Below are 9509 nucleotides of genomic sequence, written 5' to 3'. Positions count from 1 at the left end.
ACAACAGACGCAAACAGTTGGCAGCAACAATCTGCAAAATCACCCATTTTTATGATCTAGGTTTTGAAAAGTTTTGTTTTGGAATCAAATTGGGGGTTACAGGTCCATGTGGCATGGATACCCCCTGATGTTTTCCTGAATCGGTACAAAACCATGCATAGATTCATTTTTAAAAACTAGCAAATATGTTGACTCCAGGAATTTCATTTACAATTTTTGTCAAATAGATGGCATGCAAGATTGAATATACAACTATGAAAAACAAATAACAACCTATAATTAAATTATAATTACTTATGTATTGTCTAAATTTCTTTCAATATCATTTCATCCATTGTAAGTGAATTAAAGGGCTTTGAGATTCATCAAACATTATTTTCATTCAATCATTCCTATAAACCCATGCCAAGCATCTTGAATTATTGTAATACATAATGATTGAAACTTACCCCAATGATTCTCTTTAAAACTCTTGTCTTCCATCTTGTTTTTTTTTTAACATTTTTATTTCAACGACATATCTAGTGAATCTTGCTGGTATATTTTAGATTTGCATCCATTTCCTGCTCTGGTAGGCTGCAAGTTAACACTTTTTCATGCATAATGATTCTCATTCACGGATTTTAAAAAACACTTTGCAAAATATCCTGAAACCCTTTCTAAAACATGTCTCTAATTAGATGAAATAGAACCATAACTCAAGAGCTCTTACCCAAGTCCTTTAGAATTTCTTTATTTCCATTACCTTCAGCGATATTTGTCTTTCCTCTCTCAAATGCTAAAATACCAATGTTAGTACAATAGAATACACCAATAATAATTCCATAACATCTTGAGATCTAAACATCCATACATATATACCACTCTTAGTTTTCAGTTTCAAGTATCCAATAAGATTCTAAATAACATAAGCTTAAACCAAAATTAGATTCTTACAACAATTTAAATTTCTACATTTTATTTTATACTAAATCTATACTATAATAAATTGAGGACAATAAAAATTATACCTGAAGAGATATTCAACTCCAATCACTGAGAATATGATCCATCTTTGATCCCTTAACCAACTCATTTGAACCATTCGGTTTTCCACCCAACCATATCTAGGGAGAACTTCTCCCCCTGGAACCCCCGAGCTATAAGAGCTCACAAGCAGTACCAAAATATAGCAGTAGAGAGATATCCAAGGCAAGTTGAGGAAGATAAGTTTCACTTCCTCCCAACACCACTCATGGTCAGCTCCACCAGGTAGAGCTACATAGTAATTTAGACTAGGAATTTCAAAATCATTTCGAAATCAATTGACTACTCTCCACGTCTCTCACTCTCATAATATTTTTCAAATCTCTCCAACTCTTGGTATCACAATGCACCTCCCTCTCCCCCAAAGTGAGAATACATGAGACACATATATAGGAGGAGCAACAAATTCTTGTCATAAAGGAGGAGTAATATTCATGCCTTGTATTCCATTTAGAGGAGTGTAACTCTTGCCATTAAGGAGAGGTTTGCATGCCTTAGTTAAGGAGAGTGTAACTTATGCATTAAAGAGAGCGTAAGAGGAATATTTTATGACATGTCTTTAATGAGTGTAGCAAGAATATGCCATTATTTGATGAGTGCATAAAATAGAGTGTAATGTATTATTAAAAGATAGATATTTACATAGAGCCATGAGAGTCATCAAGGAGAGAGGTGTGAAGTGATTGAGGAGATGAAGGTGACTTGTAATTCCCTTTTAGTAATAATATCATAGTTTCATAAAAGATAATATTAATATTAATAATATTCAGGATTAAGTCGAGATTGAACTATTAGGATTGATTAATGATAAGTTAAGTGATTTTCCTTCAACTGTATTTGATTTCCAATTTATGCAAGGCGAATTACTATTTTTGGAAAGTCATACTTGAGATGCTAGACATGACTTTCAATCTTTAGAGAGTCACCCTAGGATTGTTAGAGAAGAGGTTTTATTAAGGAAATTCATCCCTGAACTGCCCATGAGTGGTATTTTTCTTCAGAAGAATAGGGATTCCGCACCCCTATTGCATGCATCTCCATGCCTTAGTAGATTGAGGACTCTACGCCCTGATCTACTCTAAAGATCCAAGATTCCACACCTTGATCTTTTTAAATATTCAGGACTCCACACATTAAACATTTTATTATAGATACAAGACTCCACGTCTTTATCTTTCATGGATTTAGGACTCCGCGCCCTAATTTTCATGGCTTCTCATATACTCTACTTTGAAACTCCACGGTTCACCTTAAGGTATTGATTGTTAGCTCATACCCATCTGATGGTTTGTTGGTAAGGCCTCGTTCCAAGACCTGCACATATCAAAATCTCATAGATCAAAGGAATCAATGAATTTCATAATTAACTTATTCACATTTTACCAAATATTGTGCATGACTTCCACAACCATTTTGGTTCTAGAGAAATGACTTCTGCAACCATTTAAAATTTGAACATCCTTGCTTGAAAATAACCACATTCCATATCACATATTTCTCAATACAATATTAAGCATATAAAATCATAAAAATCATGTATCATGACTTCCACAGTCATTTTAATTTGAGCATCCTTGTTTGCAAATAACTAGGTCCCTTGTCACATCATGTTCAATACAATATTAAGCATATATAATCATAAAAACCATGTATCATCCATAAATCATAATTAACCATATGTTCCACATAACCATGATCATCCATGGATCTATGTGTCTCAATCCTGAATCACCATCCATGTCATACAACCATGCCCAAGCTAGGATACAAAAAGAGAAAACATTGATAATATGCTCTTAACCAAAATGAATTCTTATACACACAACCATAGATCTTATCCTAAGCACACAACAACTAGGTGACCCAAACCAGGTCTATAGCATATAAGCATGTACATAAGTCTGTCATGCATAATATTATATCATTATATCAAAATCACCCTGTCTAAGTGTCATCAAAGCTATTTCACCAAGAAGGGACACTACATACTCTAATAACCATGTCCTTCAGAGTAGATATATTTATTTGAAAAAAGTTCTATATAAGACAATACAATGAAACAAGAATCTATTCATAAGTAATCATTCTATTTACCATAGATCAAACTCTGATTCTCTATCAGGTGTATTTTTCTCAATTGTTGGCATCTCTATCAATCCACCACCTTTTCCTCATTGTGAGGTCGATCTGATTGCATAAAACACCCGGTTCATGCATGTCCCTTTTGACTGTGATATTTTGTCACCTTGGAGACTTTTCAATGTTTTTGTCTTGTGGTTGTTTTCCTCACATTGCCTCTTTGTACATGTAGTATCTTACATGTTGTTAATTGCTAATTTACCCATAAGGGAAAGTTTCTTTATGTTGATATGATTGGGGATGGGGAAGAATTAATCTCGAAGATATCAAACTGACCATCACTTATGACCCCTACTTGAGAGTACAAACTCATTTTGTACATAACAAGAGGACAACTCTAGAATCACGGGCCTCTTTCCATTATTCCTCTTTCATTGTTTTTTTTCCATGATATTTTTTTTTCCTTTCTTGTTTTCCATTGATTTTTCAGTTGGAGAATACTTTGTGCATACCCAGTGATTGAAGGTCTGGTCGATAGTAAATTGTGGTTGAAATTTCAACCTTTGAGATGGACCAAACTCTATCTAGTGAAGCATAATATCCTCCAGGTTTTGATGCATGGGAGGGCTCTGTTGGGGCTATAGTTTGCATGTTGAAGGCATAAGAGAAAGATATATTTCTCTGCCACAGTTTAAACAAACCATTAAGGGCAAGATCTCCAATGAAATTTCCATTCTTGTCTTTTAGTTGCAGATCCTTCTATAATGATATCAATAGTTATTTTTGTTTTTGAATGGTATGATGATAATCAATGAGATCTTGCATGCATAGCTATTTTTGGGTGCTTGAACACTAAGTTTGTTTATGTTATTATCACGTAACTAGATATTTGATAAGGCCTCTAACATAATAGGAGTTCATAGACAACTACGATTTTAACCATATGCATTAAATCTGTATATCTATAAAGTTCTTATTTCTTTATGTGTCATTCTCTTTCATATTTAACCAAAAACAAATTAGAGTTTGAGTTAAGTGTGTAAATATCCCCTCAAATACTCTGTTACTAGTAAAATATACCATATTGAATTGCATAATATATGGGTGAATTCCATCTTCCAGCTTTAAAAATAGCCTTTACTCCCTGTGGTGTGGATGGGATGGTGACTATCGAGTCATGGTGATAGCATAGGTCTTTTCTAGTTACAATTTGATTGGTTCTTCTAGAGTAGACACGAGACTGCATTATTTGCATGCATAATCACTAAGTCAAAAGTAAAACACTAGTAAAGTCTCCATAGCTTGAACACTCTTTCAAAGTTTCAAGTTCACCAGAGAAGTTCATAGCCATACTATATCAGCTAACAATATATGATTCATATGTAGGAAAAATATATTATTCAATCATAAGATAAGATAATTTTATTAATGTTGATGAGTTACCAAATGGTGTCAATGGGACTACAGAGTATATGGAAAACACTGATAGTAATGTGGGAGTTCCATGACAGCTCCTTAGTACCGAAGAAAAAGAAATACAAAGTAAAATAAAGGAGTCAGTAGGAAGGGGTTTGTTGGAAGTGTAAACACTAACAAGGAGAGGTACTGCATTTTATTGGAAATATGGATTCATTTCCAAGTTCATAAAATTTTTGGATTTCTATGATATCAATTACAATAGGTTGTCTAATTGAAACAAAAGACATGTCTTTGCAGAATTTGTAGTGTGTGGAAGCCATCTCATGAAACTGAAAAGGCAATTTTATTTGATCATTAATACTAGGTGGCCTACCTCTAGGCATGAAACTTACATATCTTAGGGATAACACAACCTAATTTCCCTTTGGATGGTCAGTCTAAGATGCTCAAAGCCTCAAGCACATTTTTTTGGTTTTTCCCTCCTCCCAAGTCTGTCTGAGAATGGGTTTAGTTATTTTCTGGCTAGCTTTACCAACATCCATCTCATGGAAGATAGCCTTGTTATGTGATGAAATACCATTGGCAGTAGAATTGTAGGCTTCATGGCATCTTTAGGGAGTGGAAATACTCTTTTATTTGTAGGAAAATGAATGGTGTGTTATTTAATCTCATACAACATGGTAAAAGTTTATGTTGGTTTTCCAACACCCTAATTCATGCGAGCTTGTCCATGTAGATATATTTACGAGCCCAAAAAATGGACCTTAGGAAGCTTCTTGAGTTCTTTGAGGGCATCAGATGTACTATGAGCAAGAATCCTCCTGGAGCTTCTCCTGCATGTTCAACCCAATTGTGACAGCCTTAGCATTTAGAAGGTTAACCACAATTGTTGACACAACCATAACTGTTAACCACAACTGGTGCCCAAAACCATAATTGTTAACAACAAATGTTGACACAACCTCAACTCCACCACTGGGTCAAGTTTATCTAACATTTGACTGATGTTTCATCATGTGTGCCAAAGCTTGCTTTTGAGATGTTTAAACCCTTGGAAAACAACCACAATTGCAATTATGATTGTGTTTAAAAGTTTGAATGAATTAATGCTTATGTTCTTATGATAAAATAATGCCATAATTAAGTAAATGTATTTTCTCATGGAAAAAGAATATCATGAAATTTATGTAAGGTACCTTGAGCAAGATGATTTCTTAAAGAATGCAAATCTTTGTCATGAATGAAAAAGTGAATTTAAGATACTTGCGATTAAAAAAATTATTCTATCATGATAAAATCATTTGTTAGTGAAGACATTTGTTGAGGTGATCAAAGATAAACTGATCAGCGATAGGAAATTCTTTTGTTTAGAAGTGATATTCGAAATTTATTGTTGTTGGTTTCTAAGTTATGTTATTTCAAATTTGCAGTATTTTTAAAATTATTCTTAATCAAGAAAGAAATATAAGACATGCAATGTATCTTAGGTTCTTGAATGAATTTCTCAAACGTGTAACCATATTTCCATATCTATTGACTTGAATGCATTGCTTCCACCAACTGTATTTTCCATAGTATATTGATATAAAGAAAGTTTAATTGAAATTTATTCCCATGGGTGGAGTTTTTTCCTAACATAATTATTTTCTGTACAGATTGTGAGTAGAATTAACATGGCTATTACAACAGATGTATCAATGGCACCTCCAGATCCAATTCTGGGTGTTTTAGAATCCTTTAGAGCAAATAAGTGATTTGAAGCTTAATCTTGGTATTGGAGCTTACAGAACAGAAGAACTTCAACCCTGTGTGCTCAATGTGGTGAAAAAGGTGTCATTGAATTCTTTTTTCTTTTAGCTAATCTGCATTGAATAATATAAATGTTTTAAGGTCTTTATCTTAGTTTATAGCATTTTGAGGGCTCTTTTAGATTTATTTTATCAATTGGAATCCTTCTTATCACTGCTTCTATTTTGTAGGTAGAGAATATGATGTTGGAGAAGGGAGATAATGAAGAGGTATGCATGTGAAGAGACTATTGCACCCTTTCCATGGGAATCGTTTTAAGTTTTTACATATTTGACATTATCTTGTTATTATTTTTCTAAAGTACCTCCATATTGAAGGTTTGGCTTCTTTTAATAAGGCTACTGTGGAATTGTTTGTGGGAGCTAACAATAATGCAACCAAGCAAGGACTGTATGTTGTCTCTGAATTACTTCTAGACAGAGTAGGGTGGGGTGGCAAGGTGAGATGGGTGGAAGAATAGGGCGAGTTCTTTTTAACTTTTAGGTTGCACAATATTTTCCCTTATGCAAACTATGCTAGGAAAAGGATATTTGTATCTCTGTAGATCACCTAAGAGATGGTAGAAGGTTGTATCATAGATCCCTTTTTTCAAATTGGCATTATAGTGCTTATGTGATGTGTGTGTTAGGATGATGATATTTTGTGCTTGTGTATGTGGAATTAAATTTACATAATACCCTATTGACACTTATCTAGGTGGCTATTGTCCAAGGCCTTTCAGGAACTAGTTCTCTTCTCCTTGTTGCTACCTTTATTCAAAGATATTTCCCTGGAGTACAAGTCTTGATTTCTTCTCCAACTTGGGGCAATTATTAGATTTTTGATTCTGAGATCTAAGTAATGTATTTAGAGTTGTGATATTGAACTCTAAGTTATGTATTTAGAGTTTTCATTCCCATCTTACAATTGAACATTTTTAATCATTTTGATGCAAACTAATATTTGATCTATTTGAAGCTATTTGATTCTAGTTTGATTTTGACCAAGGAATCACAAGAACATTTTCAATGATGTTGGGGTTCCATGGTCAGAATACTGATACTATGATCCTAAAACTATAGGACTAGATTTGAAAGTGATGATTGCAAACATCAAGCTAAGAAACATTTTTGTTCCTAGATCTTTTCACAAAGAGATGATTAGTAAATGCACTGTTATTTTTTTGTTAGTAGAGGAGACTTATAGTTTCTCAACTTCCTTCAGCCTGCACCAAGTGGTTGTTTTGTGCTGCTTCATGGTTGTGCTCACAATCCAATTGGAATTGATCTAACTCCTGAGTAGTGGGAGAATATTGTTGATGTCATTCAGGAAAAGAATCTTATTGCTTTCTTTGATGTTTCTTATCAGGTTATTGATGATATGGGGGTTATGTTTATAGCCTTTATATTGTGAATCACTCATTGCATATTACTTTGTTCTTTCATTTGTTTACATTTGTGTACATTTTTCTATACCGACAAGTCTTATTTTGTTATTTGAAAATATTTTTTTAGTTTTTACTTGTTCTTCATTTTCAAATCTTTATGATTACATTGCAAGTTCCCTCAGAATTTAATTATCAATATGAGAATAATCAGAATATCATCAACCTACTGATTCTAGGATGCAAGAGTCTACCATGACTTTGTATGATTACCAAGATGCAAGAGTATATCAAGACTATATACCATACTAAATTGTAGGTTGACATTGGAACCAGTAACATAGGAAACATTATAAATTGTACTATTATTGACATGCATTTGATAGTAATCTAGGTTGTCATAACATACTATGACCCTAGCCAGTGTAAATAAGGGGTTCATATGGGTTGGATTACTGTTGGTCCACATATTCTCCAGCCTTGTCCTTATTATGTAACTAAACAAGGAGCACTTTCACTTAAGAGAGTATGAAAGGTGAAGGTTTGCTTGGAGATACCCTTGGAAAGAGTTGCGAATGTCAGCTCCAGATATGACAATAGATCTTTAGTATGGTCTCTGAACTTCTTACATGAAGATGGGAGGCCACAAAAGATCTAATGTGCCACATCATGCCCAAAGTTTTCTACCATTATGTAAGTGTCTCATGTTCCTAGATCATTTAGCAAAATTTTTGAGGGAGGGATGCCTTCTAGACCCTTTCCTTTGTCCTCCTTTCGTGCCTCCTCATCCAACCTAGCAATCTCATGTAGGCTTCTTAAGTGATTTTAGTTGAAGGATGAATGTGGTTGTCTGTTGCCCGCTTTGAAATAAGGAGGATTTCCTTTCCCAAAGACTCACTTGTCAATGTCTTCATCAATATCTTATCAATTATTTGATCCAGGGGGAACCCTTCTTTCTCTAGGGTAACCTACAGTCCCACAATGCAAATCTCTTTCCATGGACAATGGGGGTAGACCCCACTTCTTCATCACTTTAGCTTTGGCCTCTTCTAGATAAGGATTAGGATGTGCCAGTCCATGGATGTGGGAGTGTGAGTCAAAATATTAGCAGAGGATAGGCACAAACCCATGACCATCATTAGCCAAGAAACTTTAACCACCCAACAGAGATAAGCAATGGAAAAAGCCAACTGTGTTGAAACAACAAAGTGGTGGTATGCTGTCTTACATGCTGAAAAATAAAACTTGTTCATGTTGTTCTCCATAGATGAGGTCTAATGTTACATGTTATACTTTGATTGTTGTTAGGAAGTAGGTGTGAGGAGGGTATCTTCAACCTTAACGAATATCAACTAATAATGTGGTGGAAGCCTTGGAATTATACAAATGTCTCGTAATCTTAAAATATAAAGGGGTCCATACAGCTACAATGTTGGGGACCCTTCAATAATTCAAACATCAATGTATCAAAAGGATGTTGAAGAATTTCAGTCTATATAGGCTAGCACAAAGAATTCTAAGAGAGGTCAAATACTTTGAAAAGATTCAAATTTTTTGATGTCTCGTGAAATGAAAAGAAGGTTGTGGACAAGTAGAATAACAAGGGAACTAGGTTGCATATGGGTGTGTGATTCAAATGGGACCCTACTATCCATCTATCCCCATGAATGAATTTGAATCTTAGGGTGAGCCCTCATTTAAACACACATAAAATCATGTAAAATTTGACACGATAGCAAGTTAATACACCAATATCACCCCTTGCGATTCTTCCTCACAACTTTTGCATAGGTGTTTATGAAGGCTACAATGG

General features: G+C 34.3%; 1 pseudogene; it reads left to right on the top strand.

The window, feature by feature from the left end:
* The first annotated feature begins 6197 nt into the window (after positions 1–6197).
* LOC149230593 (aspartate aminotransferase, chloroplastic-like) overlaps positions 6198–9509 on the top strand; it is a 101639-nt pseudogene continuing 98327 nt past the window's right edge.

Source organism: Pinus tabuliformis, chromosome J (genome assembly GCF_031772625.1).
Source record: "Pinus tabuliformis cultivar Carrire ecotype Pingquan chromosome J, CPIR1, whole genome shotgun sequence".
Classification (NCBI taxonomy): domain Eukaryota; kingdom Viridiplantae; phylum Streptophyta; class Pinopsida; order Pinales; family Pinaceae; genus Pinus; species Pinus tabuliformis.
The sequence above is the reverse complement of the archived record's forward strand: the minus strand, read 5'-3'. Positions and strand labels throughout refer to the sequence as shown.